Source organism: Dendrobates tinctorius, unplaced genomic scaffold (genome assembly GCF_039654945.1).
Source record: "Dendrobates tinctorius isolate UK_male_01 unplaced genomic scaffold, ASM3965494v1 ptg000224l, whole genome shotgun sequence".
Lineage (NCBI taxonomy): Eukaryota > Metazoa > Chordata > Amphibia > Anura > Dendrobatidae > Dendrobates > Dendrobates tinctorius.
Genome location: NW_027361891.1, coordinates 8,663,920 through 8,679,152, shown reverse-complemented (window position 1 = coordinate 8,679,152; position 15,233 = coordinate 8,663,920). Strand labels below are relative to the sequence as shown.

The 15,233-nt window shown below is 42.3% G+C and overlaps 1 protein-coding gene across 3 annotated transcripts in view; it reads right to left on the bottom strand.

The window, feature by feature from the left end:
- Positions 1-15,233, bottom strand: part of CPM (carboxypeptidase M) — a 158,450-nt gene that overhangs the window by 50,185 nt on the left and 93,032 nt on the right. The window contains exon 1 of one of the 3 annotated variants that reach the window (XM_073555499.1): positions 13,424-13,442. The exons of the other annotated variants lie outside the window; for them this stretch is intronic. The gene's annotated coding sequence lies outside the window, so the exon portion shown is untranslated. Of the gene's footprint in view, positions 1-13,423; positions 13,443-15,233 lie in introns of those variants that run through there. 3 annotated transcript variants of the gene reach the window in all.

Sequence of the window (15,233 nt, the reverse complement as noted above, 5' to 3'; positions counted from 1 at the left end):
TTATTTTCTTCCAGTTTATAATTTTTACTGGGATATGTGTTGATATAGTCATTTGAAGTGCCAATGATTTGATCTTTTGGACATTGTGATCATTTAAAGTATGGTTTGCTGTAGATTTTTTTTAATAAAATCTACACCATATTATAGCGAATTTCTTCAGTCATTAGAGGCAATGACTTTGCCATTAAACCCTGCCCGCTTTTTAATGACAAGGCAAAAGAAATTTGAAAAAATGCACAAGTTTGAGAAATTGAGGAATAAATTTTCCTTCGGGCTCAATTCTCACTATTATCAAAATTTCTGATTCAGAACTAGAATTTTCTAGAGAACTAGAACTACCTATTAGAAGTAACAATCCTAAAAGTCAATTATGACCCTTTATGATTTAGGATAAAAAGTCGAACCTGAATCTTAATTTGTAGATACATGTTTTGGGTTGTTGCCCCTCCTCAGTGCAATGCATGACATCTGATTTGGCTGAATGAGAGGCTTCTGAATGAGATCCTTGTGAAGAGTGACATGCCTTGCATGCCAGTATAAAGAGTCTTATAAGACATGCAATGCTCTTATAGGAAATGTCACTCTCCACAAGGAGAAGCTTTACCTCTTATATCCCGGTTTGTAAATCAGCACACATAAAAGTGTACATAGGACTGGTCTAAGGCTGAATGATGCGCTGAGCAAAATTGGCTTTCAGTGCTCCCACCCTATGGTGGTTTTTTCAGTTTCCCCAAAACACATTTTTGGGCAGGTATCTATCTTTTATATCCTAGGAAACTCAATTTACGCTTCCTTCAGACTTGTTAAAAAAGGCGTTAGACTTTTCTTTCAGGCTTATGAAATGTGGCGTTTTGTGGTCACACATTTTATAAGCTTTTATTCAGCTATATGAAAAAAAATGGAGCCAAGCATGCAGTGCTTCTAAGAAAATGCCAATGAGACAGATTTATAACGCATTTCATAACTGTAAAATGCAACATCTGAACTGAGAATTTTTCAATAAAAGACTGCAAAAGAAACGACAAAATAAAATAAAAAAGCGTGAATATACTGTTAATGATGAGCAAGTATGATCGTTGTTCAGGTTTTCCCGAGCATGCTCGGGTGGTCTCTGAGTATTTGGATGTGCTCGGAGATTTAGTTTGTGCCGCCACAGCTCCATGATTTGCGGCTGCTAGACAGCCTGAATACATATGGGGGTTGCCTGTGTGTTAGGAAATCCCCACATGCATTCAAGCTGTCTAGCAGCCACAAATCATGCAGCTGCAGCAATAGAAACTAAATCTCCGAGCACTTCCAAATACTCGGAGACCACGCGAGCATGCTCTGGAAAACCTGAACAATGAGTATATTCGCTCATCACTAGTGGATACCCATTGTCCAAATAAAAACATTGCATATGTTATGTCATTCTGAACACATGGTAAGGTTTAATACTAGAGTTAAGGATCGTCCTGATTGTGGTACACCTTGGCACTGGTGGGATGGCTTTTACCAATATTTGATCAAAAACAGTTTTTACTAAGTGCCCTACGTTATTGATATGCACTATTGCTTTTTACTTTCTTACAGCAGGGTATATGTTTATTTCTGCTTCTATTTTAGGTTTTATCCGTTTAATGGCCAGTGTGAACATGCTCCTATACGTTGCACGTACACCAACTTATATTCAGATTCATTTCTATCCAGTTCCTTTTTACCAAATATGAATTAGAAACATCTGAAATGTTCCCAGCAATAAATCTAGAACTATAATCCAAGCAACTAAATCAAGCTCATAATGAACATATCATTCATCAATTAATATTTTAACAAGCTTTTTAAGGAATAATTAAATCAGCGCTGTGGGTGCAGAGTTACCACTCCTCACTCATATAAAAATAATGACTCAAGTTCTTTTCTGTCATTACCAGGTATTAGTCTACTTTCCAGACGGTTGTTTAATGTAATAGGTATCGTAACAATTTCAATTGTTTCATTTATTTATAGGTTTGTAGATCATAACTAATAATGCTGCGACATCGTAAAAGCAACAAATAATATGCTACAAATCCCTACAAACACCATTAAATATTTACTAGCATTGCTCCTAGAGCACTGTGCTGCACTTTAGCCTTAGCGCTTGTGCAGATGACCGAAGTTTCGGTCCAAGTGTGATCCGTCAAAACAGTCAATTGTACATGGACCAATATTATTCTATGAGGCCGTGCACATGTCCCACTTTTTACACGGACCAAGAGGTCCAAGGAAAAAAGTAGAAGCATGCACGATTTGCCTCCCATATTAGACGCTATTGAACTTTGTGTTTATTTGGGGTTCTTTGGCGCATTTTTTGTATGTAGAAAATGTAGTTGCGTTTGTAAGTAAATCGCAGCATTTCTGCTGTAAAAAAAATGCACTTAGGAACATAAACATAGCCTCTAAGTATTCAAAAACCTTTTGAGAATATTGGTGAAACTGAACATCGTCTGTCCTATGCCCTACTCACTTGTGGAGGTTACGATTATAGCTCCATTTCCAGAAACCTGGCATGAGTACATATCAATCATCCATAAGATGGAAACCACTGACAGGGAACGTTAATCACATTATAACTGTTTATCAATCACACCTGTCAATGGCTGAAATATATTCAGCAGCAACTGAACATTCAGTACTTGAAGATGATGTGCTGGAAGCAGGAAAAAACGGCTATTGGGATCTGAGTGACTTTGAAAAGGGTCACATTGTGTTTGCTGGACAACTGGGTCAGAAAATAAAAAAAAAAAGGGAATACAAAAAGACAAGTCTTGTGGATGTTCCCAGTATACATTAAAAGGACTCTATCTAAGGGCAGTTTCACACGTCAGTGTCTCCGGTACGTGTAGTGACAGTTTTCTCACGTACCGGAGACACTGACACACGTAGACACATTCTCATGAATGTGTCTATGCAAATGTCAGAGTGTTTTCATGGACCGTGTGTCCGTGTGCAAAACACGCTGACATATCCGTTTTTGTGCAACAGCACGGATCACACGGACCCATACAAGTCAATGGGTCCGTGTAAACACGTACCGCACACGGATGCTGTCCGTGTGCGATCCGTGTGCGTTTTTAAAAGTGAAAGGGTTAACATTAAAAATAATTTTTCAAAAACACAAACACACGGACAGCACACGGACAGGACTCGGATGGTACACACGGACAGCACACGGATGTCACACGGATGATCTCCGTATGCACACGGACACGGATAGCTCCGGTACCGGAATTATCTGGACGTGTGAAACTGCCCTAAAGCAATACAAATTTTTATTGACAATAAACAGGCATATATAGAGAGACAAGACAGTCATGGCAATACAATAGGCAATCAATTAATGGTCTGGAGCCCAATAAAACTGACAAACCAGCAACCAATTGATTAAATGTAAACAACACTCAGGCCCTTAGCAAGGGAAATAGATTAGTGCAAATTAGAAGTACTAGGGAATCCATGCTAAGAGTGGTCAATCCCACAATATATTGCACTTAGCCCTAACAGTGTGAATCTATGGTGCCGCGGCGGTGGATATAACCCTCACTGGTGCCTGGCCCAGTGTAATATGCTGTAATCTATAAATGCTGTCGGCGCCAGCAGGAAGCCCAGCAGGAAGCGCCCGACGAGAAATGGAGCTGCGCGATCAGCGATTGACAGCGGGGGAGCCGGTCGGAGGTAAGTATCACACATAGCGATATCGCTAGCTATATCGCTGCTGCGTCACCAAACCGGTGATGCTTTAGCGATATTGTTAGCGATATCTCTATGTGTAAAACCCCCTTAAGTGTGACAGTACCTTTAGGGCCTGAGTTTTGTTTACACTTAATCAATTGGTTGCTAGTTTGTCAGTTGTATTGGGCTCCGGGCCATTAATTGATTGCCTATTGTATTGCCATGACTGTCTTGTCTCTATATATGCCTGTTTATTGTCAATACAAATTTGAATTGTGAGATAGATCTGGACTCCAGTATTCTCTTCTTTCTCTCAAGTCTTGTGAGAGTCGTCTCTATCGAATGAGACTTTATGAGGCACAATTTGTATATTTACAGTAATGGACTAAATATGTTTTTTTGGAGGTTCTTTTTCATTAAAAAGACTCTGCACAGAATCACAAACCAAGTACAGAAGCTCAGTGCACACTTGCCGTGGCCAAACATTTAAATTCACCTTCCCACCTGCTTGATTTCCCTCTATCTCCATCCCCATCTTCATTGATTGACAGTTCTGACTTCACAGAGCCATAGAAAGTCGGAGACAGATAGAAAACAAAGAGGTGGAATGGAGAAATTAAATGATTGGCCCCGTGATCACGCACTGAGGGCTTGTAGTAAAGTTCTTGGTTTCAACTGTCATTCTGTGCTGACAGATTCCCTTTAATAAAACCTATCAACTGTGGTTCAATGAAGAACAATCCATGAACAAACAATAGAGCCGTGGGCATTCAAGGCTCATTGACGCTCATGGAAAAAAAAGACTAGCCCTTCAAATCCAAAAGAAGACCCTACTGTAGCTGCTGCTAAACATAATGCTGGCTAGTAATGTGCTACAACACAACTCCTTATAATTGTTGAATATGCTGTCAAGGTACCCAATACGGTCTGATGTCAACTTCCAAAAGCATCCAAAATACGTACAAGAGCATAGAAATTGTCATATGGAACAAAGGAAGATGGTGGCTGGGCCAGATGAATGAGCTTTTGGTGGGGATTAAAGTACATGATAGAGATGTTTACTAGCCTCTAAATTCTCCTGATCTTAAAGGGAACCTGTCAACTGAAAAAACGCCAATAACCTACAGATATGGGGTTAGGCTGCAGGGTAATATTGTTGTTATGCTGCCCAGCGCCTGTATGCAGCCTAAGGGTATGTGCACACGTTGCGGATCTGCTGCTGTGGATCCACTGCAGATTGGCTAGTGATTTACAGTACAATGTTAATCTACAGGGGAAAAAAAACGCTGTGTATATGCTGCGGAAAAATCCACGTGGAAACGCAGCGGTTTATTTTCCGCAGCATGTCAATTTTTTGTGCAGATTCCGCAGTGTTTTTACACCCATTCCATTATAGGAATCCGCAGGTGTAAAAACACAGGTGAAATCTGCACAAAATCCGCAATAAATCAGCAGGAAATGCACGGATTCTGCCAAAATATGCAGATTCCGCGCGGAAAATTCCACACAGCAATCCGCAACGTGTGCACATACCCCAACGATGCGGGGAGAAAATTAACTTTATTCTCCCCAGAAATGTTCCCGTTTCAGCCATGGGGGCGTCACTCCGGCCCCCTTCTCCCTCATGGATGATGTTCATAAATCTATATCGCCTATGTATATATTTTTCTTATTAATATTACTCATTAAACTTTCTTTTTCTAACTTTCTGCCTCACCAGAAATGTTACTCCAGAGAATGGAGTACCATTTCTGCCCTGAGTAACGCAGCCACTTTTGACGGATTTTTGAAACCTGCAGATAAACTCCAAAAGTCGCTACGTTTTTACGCTGCTTTGCATTGCGCAAAGATTTAGCGACTTTTAATGGTGTTTCTGTTTCAGGCCAGAACTGGCGTAAATGCTTTGATGAATCGGGGCTTTTGTCTGTTTTGTTTTTCACAGCTGTTTTTGTTTTCTGATGAAGAATAGGTCCAACATTCTGTGCTGATTAATCTCACAATAATACTTTATAAGGAATTAAGATTTATTTTTCTAGTACGGAGCTCCAAATTATAGACAAAGAATCTATTAAACTATGGCTGCCTGTGGCACTGGGTTTTATTAGGCCTGCAGGGATTGTTTGCAGCTTTCACTGGTAAGTAGTAAGATCATCTTTTGTCTTGTGACGATATGAGGAACGGGAAGTTTACTGTTTCTCTGGACTCAACTGAATAAACTTTACATCTTTGAGGTTGTGAGTTCTTTTAATGTTGGCAGGACTACTTTATTTACCTTTCGCTCAAGACAAATGTGGCGTATATAAAATCCTAAGAATGTCCCATTTGTCCTGAACATATTGCTTTCTGGAAGGCAGCCACCTTCCCTGAAGACGCACAGTGGAGCACCATTGTCAGTACTACTCACTAGTAAAACATGTCCTATGACAAGAAGGATTAATATCAAATTAAACTGTTATTATTTTAAGAAGAAATATAAAAGATTCTCTGAAATCCAAAGCTTATTTTTCCATTTATGAAAGACTTCACCAATCCACTGTCTGTAGAAAAGTTGACGTGACATTTTATCATGATACATGTATTGTGTAACTGACCAATCACAACTGAGCGTTTGTCACTTTGGGTTTCCATTGATAGGCAAGTTCAGTCAGCTTCTGGCCTTACGTTATGAGTACCGGCATTTTAATGTACATACGGAATATTAGTAACACTATTAATCCTACAGCTTTGAACAAATCTGGAACACCCATGTAATAGATTGTTCTAGTCTGTAATTACCACTCCTTAATTTCTTCTAGATGCCATAAAGCAGTAACAGAATCCCACCCAAACTAATCCTGTTAATAACGCTGTTATAATGTAATGAATTTGTAACACTCGAACTCCTCAACTGGAAATCCTTTTGTCTTCATAAAAGTACAAATGTGATTTTTACTGACTAATATGACAGGCTTGGCAAAGTGCCTCAAAACGGGTGTAACCTGATCTAGCACGTCAGCTGTTGAAATTCAGGTATTATCTTCCTACAGCAGTGATATTAAAGTAAATCTGGAAGTATGTCATAACATAGAAGAATACATATTTGGGTATGTTCTATCCTGAGTAAGAAATGTAGGTCACCTAACCAATTTCTAAGACGACCTATGATCCCTCAAGAGGAAATTCTATGTGCAGGAATATATTCAGGTCAGGAGAACCACAGTTAGGCCGGGGTCACACTAACCGACGCAAAATACGGTCAGTATTTTACATGCGTAATACGGATGAATGGCCCCTAAACAGTGCTCCGTATGTCATCCGTAATCAAGGTGTGGTCGCGTATTTTGCGCATGTCTGCATCCGTATGGAATCCGTATGGCATCCGTATAGCGAGATTTTCTCGCAGGCTTGCAAAATGGACATATAATGGAGCCCTATGACAGGTTTTCTAACAGAAACCAAAGAATAGATATAGACACATAGAATATATATATATATATATATATATTCTTTTGTTTCTTTATTAAACCTGTCAGTGTGAGTTTACTGTATAGCGCACTGAATTGCCGGCTTTGCTAAAAGACACCGGGTGCGTATTTCTCACAAGTCACATGTGTGGTCCGTGTGTAATCCGTATTTTTTGCGCACCCATAGACGTGCATTGGCGTACTACAGCCGTAGTATGCTGACAATCGCAGCATGCTGCAATTGACACGGACCGTAGAATACGGATGAGAAATATATGGCTGGTGCGAGGGACCCCATAGAGAATCATTGGTCCGTGTCTAATGCGTGCTTTTAGCGCCTCTCACTCGGCCGTATTCCTCGCCAGTGTGACCCCGGCCTTACTCCCTACATTGCAGTGCAAGTACAGACCCTGAAACTAGGGTGTGATAGACTAGTAGCTCCGCCTACCGGCGCATGACGCTGCATGCGTCCTGCGTCCCCTATCTTTATCACTGGGGGCGCAGGCCGTGCGCAGTATGCGTTTGGCGGCGCATGCGCCTTTTTGACGGTGCGCCGAGCGCAACCAAACTGCAGCAGGTTGCGTTTGGCGCAGGTCGGCGCACCGTCAAAAGGACGCATGCGCCGCCAAACACATACTGCGCACGGCCTGCGCCCCCAGTGATAAAGATAGGGGACGCAGGACGCATGCAGCGTCATGCGCCAGTAAGCGGAGCCACCGGCGGAGGCGCGGCAGGGGCGGGGCTTAGCGGCGGCCGTGCGCAGACCGTCGCTGCGCTCAAAAGCGCTAGTGTGAAACTAGCCTTATAGAGGCTTACAATGTGATCCCATGATCCTGACAACTTATTGAGAAGCAGAAAGCACTTTAGACTGAACACATCACCCAATTACTCATTGAATGGCTAACAACGAAAGACACCTAAGGACGGACCCAATTGTCCTCAGGAGTGTCGAATGCAGCTGCTGGGTGTGAGTTGTGATCCCTACTATCCAAAGATCTCATGATGATATACCATAGAGAATGAACAGCAATTCAGACTTTGTGATGCAATGATAAGTAGGTATTTATGTCATCAGAGTCTTTCCACACAACAACAGGCGTAGCAGTCCCTCTGCTTGACCCTTACGCTCCTCGCGATAACCTGCAGGTGTTCTCAACCAGTTCTACTAGCCCATTCACTTGTAGGCTTGCAGCCCAGGAGAGACATGTTTGTCCATTATAGTAGGTTTTTTTAACCTGAAAGTAGCATATATAGTAGGATATGGTAGGGTTCAGACAGGACCCGTCAGAGAAGTGTCACCTTGCCGCGGTTGATGGGCACACATGAATTGGCCAAATCATGCGCTAAGAACCTTCGCTTTCGTAAGTACATCTTGCTGAGGGACAGAGCGTTTGGAAGTTGTTGTTTCCATTGACATCATATGTCTTGGCATTCACAGGGTGCTGCTGTGCCTTTTTTATATATGTTTTGCAGTCACTGCAGCTTGCACCTATTCACACTTGGAAGGTGCTGGTCAGGTTTTTTGTATATCTAGTTATATATCTATCTATATGTAGTGATACGATATGATATACATAGTGATGGCAACATTTCGGTCTGATTGAGGACCTTTCTCAAGCATTAGTAGATTGGTGCTGCTTTGTTAATTTCACATATACTGTATATACTTTTATGTTGGCCCTTTTTCATTTAGGTACTTTTTACCATGAGAAATTCTGAAAAAATAATGCCCCCAAAACACCAATTAAAGAAATTCAAACCTGCAGATTACATTGGATCTGCCTACTCTATCCAGATAGATTATGTCAAGGAAATAGGGATCCGGCATACTGGATTACAAAACCCAATCCTTCTGTTTTCCAAGAAGATAACAGGTGTCTGGCAGTGGTTTACTCCACTCTCCAGATTGAAAATAAATGCCTGAGGGTTGCCGTGTATAGGGAATTCAATAAAATAGCTGTTAGGCCTCTTTCACACATCAGTATTTGTATGCCAAAACCAGGAATGTCTCCAAAATAAAGAACAGGAGTCAGTCTTTCAACTATATTTTTTTCTCGGTAAGGCTGGTTTCACACTTGCGTTTTTTTTCGCGGTATTTTAGCGCTAAATAGCGCATGCGTTTTTTTTCCTATACTTTGCATGGGATGCGCTTATGTGCGCATACACATGCGTTTGTACGCGTTTTTCCACGCATGCGTTTTTTTGCGGTATGCGCTCGGGCGCACAAAATGCAACCTGTTGCATTTTTTGGGCGTCCGACTTGCCTCAAAAAAACACATGCGCGCGCAATGCGTTTTTTTACAGCAAGACACCCATTATAAGTATATGGTGAGCATATGTGCGCATTGGCATGCTTATGTATGCTTTTTTTGCACATGCGTTTTTTTTTTTACCATTAGTTTAGACAATGGAATTTAGGGGTTTGGGTTAGAGTTAGGGTTAGTTAAGGGGGTTTAGGGTTAGGGTCAGGGTCAGGGTTAGGATCAGGGTATGGTTTGGGTCAGGGTCAGGGTTAGGGTTAGGGTCAGGGTTAGGGTCAGGGTCAGGGTTAGGGTTAGGGTCAGGGTTAGGGTTAGGGTCAGGGTTAGGGTTAGGATCAGGGTATGGTTTGGTTAAGGGTTAGGGTTAGGGTCAGGGTTAGGGTTAGGGTTAGTAAAGTCATGGTTTGGGTTAGTGTGAGGGGCCACCTAATGTTTGGAAAAAACGCAAACGCGGTAAAAACGCACTAAAAACGCATACAAACGCATAAAAACGCTGCGTTTTTTTCATGCATGCTCATAAAAATGCTTGAAAAAAACGCAGCAGTTGTATGCTTTTGTATGCGTTTTTTCAATGCGTTTTTTTGCGGGAAAAACGGGCTGCAAAAAAAAGCAAGTGTGAAACTAGCCTAAGTTCCATTCCTGGCTTTGGCATACAAACACTGATGCAAAATACTGACGTGTGAATGAGCCTTTAGATAAAATTCATTCTAAGGTGTTATACCAACAACAAAACAAAACAATAATAGACCCCAAATTATTGAAGCATAATACAGACCTCAGACAGCTATAGGCCAAACAGACATTTGACCAACAGCTGATCCCCTCTCGGCTTCCCTCCCACAACCATACACATGCACGTGTTTCGAATGGAAAGAATACATAAACTTCTGCCAGGCCACTATATAGTTAATGGAACTGTGCTGTTCCGCTCTGCAAGTGATCACATCCAGCTGTCACAGATGCCAGGCACAGCTGATTGGCGGGGGTACCGGATGTCACACCCCATCGATTTGATATTGATGATTTATGCTAAGGGTAGGCCTTGAAAATGATAGTACTGGACAATCCTTATAAAAAATTATACACCCAATCATTTTTTTTCTCTTGACATGATAGATAGATGACAAGGAACATATTAGGTGCAGTGGTTTGAGAGGACACAAAAAGTTCTAGCAGCAAAGCTGTTTTTTTAGTCACAGCACATGCAGCTAAGAAATGGGTTACAGCACAAAGCTCACTTTGATACATTGATCAAGCTAATGGTACAGGTCAGATTAATATCTGCCATACTGAATGCGAACAGTGGTCTAGAGTTTACTTCCCTCATTAAAAGGTAACTTATACGACAGTGTGAAAGCAGAGCAGAAGCTTCAGCTACTGTACGGCATATCACTGTGTAGTTCCCTCTGCAAGACAGAAAATACTTAATTTAGAATAAACATTTAGGGTGTTTTCGCATTGCATTTAAGGCACCTGTTCATTGGCCCCGTCATGGCTTACATCTGACCCCTACTTCCCCGCAAAACAGGATTCGGGTGTTTACAGCAAAGGGGCCATACAGTACAGTATAATGATGCCAGCAGAGGGAACGGGTGCTCTGGATGTCCACCTCCAGTAGGCACCATTACAGTCTATGGCCCCGCCCTCACAGTGAGGCGTCTGCGCTGTGACAAGAGTTCTCGGGCATGAGAACCGACATTGGGCTATTGCGCCTGCATGTTGTGGAGGCCCCAGATCCCGCCCAGCAGTGTGTTATGATGTATTCACACTGCAGGGCTGGGGCTCCACAACACGCAGGCTCAATAGCCCAATGTCGGTTCTCATGCCCGAGAACTCTTGTCACAGCGCAGGCGCCAGCATTCAAAACAGGAGGATGCAGCGACGCAAAGGGGCATGATAGACGGATGGTGGGCGGTGCCCAGACACAGGACAGGCATGATGGACGGATGGTAGGCGGCAGATACAGGGGGACACACCATATCTATGGAACACATTAAAGGTATGAGGAGCTATTTATAAAAGTTGGTATTTCAGCATTACTGGGGGTCAGAAAAAGAAGAGCCACCTTCACAGAATGCAGCCTTAGTGCTACTGAAGGTGGTTCTTTAACTGAAAAATGCCCTGGGGGGTGGGGGAGATAGGTTCCCTTTAATAAAAATAAAAACACAGATCCAGTCCAAATCATTTTTCTTTTTTCCCAGACAAAAAAAGGTATGTCTGCACAACTTCTCTGTTCTGCTAAGGTAACTGATCGCTGCTGGATCCTTTCACATGGATGATTACTGGGCAAGTGAACTCAGAATATAACAAGTGGTTGCTCCAAATTCAACACAAATTGCAAATTTCATGACCATTGCAGTCTCACTATAATTTGGCCCCTTCATGACAAGCATCCTGAGTACTTAGTATGGCACCTTTGGCTGTTATAACTTGCTACAAACGTGATACCAGTTTCTGGTAATATTCCTGAGGAACCTTAACCCATTACTTCAGTTCACTAGTATTCTTGGGTTGTCAAGATAGTAGTCAGAGAAGGTAAAGGGGTTGCCAGGATTTCAGAAGAAAAGCCTACAGCACCTTATGTGACTGCAGAGCTCTGAATCCTGGCAGCATGTATTTCGCACACTGTCCGGTATCGCCAGTATTACCAGTGATAGTGGGCAGTCATATGACTGCAACTATGTGATTTGCATATCTCCACTATTCCCTTTAGTTGTGCTTGCCTCCCTTCATACACGTGAATTGAGAGATGCCTAGCACATCTGGTCGGCACGTGACCAATGTAGACAAATTGCATACTCAATTTCAATGTCAGTGAATCCTGACAGCTTGTGCGCCACATGATGTCAGTTTTGTCTGGATTCAAAAGACTGCAGTCATTTAGAGTGACTGCATATTTTTACTAAAAGACCTGACAACCCCTTGTAAAAAAAAAAAAATTCCTTGCAAAACCCATAAGAAAAAAATAGCAAAGGCATTGGATATTCATAGAAATACGATTTCTTCTACAATTAAAAGCATAGTTTGCAAACTCATTGTTACACTAGTTTTACTGCCTGCACTTAGCAAAAAGATGACGATATCGCCAGTTGCAACCAGATTCCAAAGGAAGACATTGCTAAAAACCCTGGAGCGAATGCGAAAAAATCCCACAGTAAGATTTGCTGGCAGGAGGCACCTGGGTGTCAGTTTTCACAGAAAAGAACACACTAAATGCTGTAGGGCTCAAGCCTGAAAACAGACATACAAAGTACAAAGACATAAAGCACAAGGAAGGAAAGTTGGCTCCAATATGCCAAGAACCATACAGCGTGATTTTTCCAGCTTCCAGACAGTTCTATTTAGGGAGAAAACTATTAAATAGAAGCGTATGTGGGAACAGCAACTCATATAATAACCCATTCAGGCAGTATGCGTCAAGGGTTAAATGAGAAAATTCACTAAAATTACAGTAATTTTCCACTTAAGTGATAAATCACTGCAATCAGTGAAGGCAGCATAATGAAGATAGCAGGAAATATGCCGATGTCGCCTATGTTTTTTTCACCTATTTGAAACTAGATACTGATACATATAATTTCCTCATAGACTGTAAGCCTGCAATCAGGGCCGGTTTTAGACAAAGTGGGGCCCTGGGCAAAAGTTTAAAGTGGGCCCCAAATGCTAACATATTGCACATCACACAGAAACATTTCGGTTGTAGTTACATGCGCTGAGTTCAGGCAAGTGTGATTGACAATACTGAAGTCGTTTGACGCTTGTCCCCTAGTTTATTTACACCAGCTGAGGAAGAATGATGAGGACAGATAGTCTTTGATACAGTATAATGCAGGTCCCATATGATACATATAGTAGAATGCACTCCCCATGGTCCTTGATAGAGTATACTGCAGCCACCCTCAGAGTATAATGCAGCCCCCCCACACACTATAATGCAGCCTCCTCGGAGTATACTGCAGCCACCCTCAGAGTATAATGCAGCCCCCCCACACACAGTATAATGCAACCACACACACACACACTTACCTCTCACCGTTCCCCCACTGCTCTGGCATCTGCAGAGCGTCTTATCAGTTCCATTGCTGGCACAGTGTGGCGTACGCTGAAGTGACGTCATTGTGCGTCCGCTGAGTCAAAAGCAGAGGGGGAATGATGGGGGAGGGAGCGTCATCTGATGTTCTCTCCTCCATCACTGCTTTCAACAGTATTGGCATCTCTGATCAGATAAGTTGAATATGTGATGTGAGGGTTCTCACTCCTCTTGGTAACTGTAGAATTATATGTTACTCTGTAGTGTCTGATATTGTCTGTACCTGTCCCCTCTGAAATGTAAAGTGCTGCAGAACATGTTGGCGCTACAGAAATAAAATAATTATGTATTTTTCTTTTTCCTGATAGTAGATGTTTTACTTTAATTTCAGTACATGAATATGTGGGTGGGCATCTTGCCTGAGTTGCCATTCACAGCATTAAAAGATATGCTTTACAGTTGCCACAACAGACTAGAGATATTGCCTGACTAATTTGAGGTTTGCTCTAGGCATACTCTGTGATTAGTGCCAAGGTCATTGTGCAGAGGTTTTTCTAAAGGTACTGTCACACTAAGCGATATTGCTAGCGATATCGCTGTGTGTGACACTTACCTACGACCCGCTCCCCCGCTGCTTATCGCTGATCGCGCGAGAACGTTCAGGACCGCTTCTTGTCGTCTGCTTCTTGCGGCGCTTCCTGTGGAGAGACGAGCGTGGAGCCGGGCGGGAGGACGCAGGATCGCCTAGTGTGACAGGTAAGTAGCGACCCCCGTCCCCAGCGATGTCGCTGGTGAGATCTGCCTGTGTGGCAGCTCACTAGTGACCACTTAGCGATGTACCAGCGATCCTGACCGCGTCATATCGCTGGTCGGGATCGCTGGTACATCGCTAAGTGTGACAGTGCCTTAATTCAGTGTTATTTATATGTAGAGATTACCTACACTGTGAGAACTGCTGAAAAATCTCTATAGAACAGGAAATGTCAGTCTATAATAATATGGTCAGAGTGAAAACAAAATGTCAAGAAAAAAAAAATAACCACTTAGTGACAGAGCTAAATTTTGACCTTAATGACCAGGCCAAATTTTTTAAATCTGACCACTGTCACTTTATGAAGTTATAACTCTGGAACGCTTCAACGGATCCCACTAATCTGAGACTGTTTTTTTTGTGACATACTGTACGTGTTAGGCCAGGATCACACATGTGAGAAACATGGCAGAATCTCGCATGTTAATACCGCCACTGCCGCCGACACTCAGGAGCGGAGTGTTCAACTGCATGTATTGCTATGCGGCCGCACACTTCGCTCCCGAGCGCCGGCGGCAGTGCCGGGTATTAACATGCAAGATTCGGCATGGGTTTCTCACATGTGTGATCCCGGCCTTTGTGTTAAATTTTGGTCCTGTCGGCTGAAGTGGAAATATCTGTGAGATGTGTTTTCATTAGACAATGTCTGACAATTCACACTAGTGAGCACAGACCAAACAGATTTGGGAGCAGAATCATGGTGCTTACAATGAAAGAATATGGGATATAAAGAATCACCTATTTGTCTTCAAACTGGATCCAGTCATGGTACGCTCTGCAGAGAACTCAATTCCTATAATGTTATCATTTAATAGCCTAACATTTATATAACAAGGACTGTATGCAGATATGCAAAACTATATGCCACTAATGGGCTCACTCAAACACACGCTCCTCAATGACAACCTCTTCTTTGGATGAAGACTTCCTATTGATCAACTGATGCAAGTGAATGGGTGACTAGCTAAGGATACCGTTACACTTAGCGATGCACC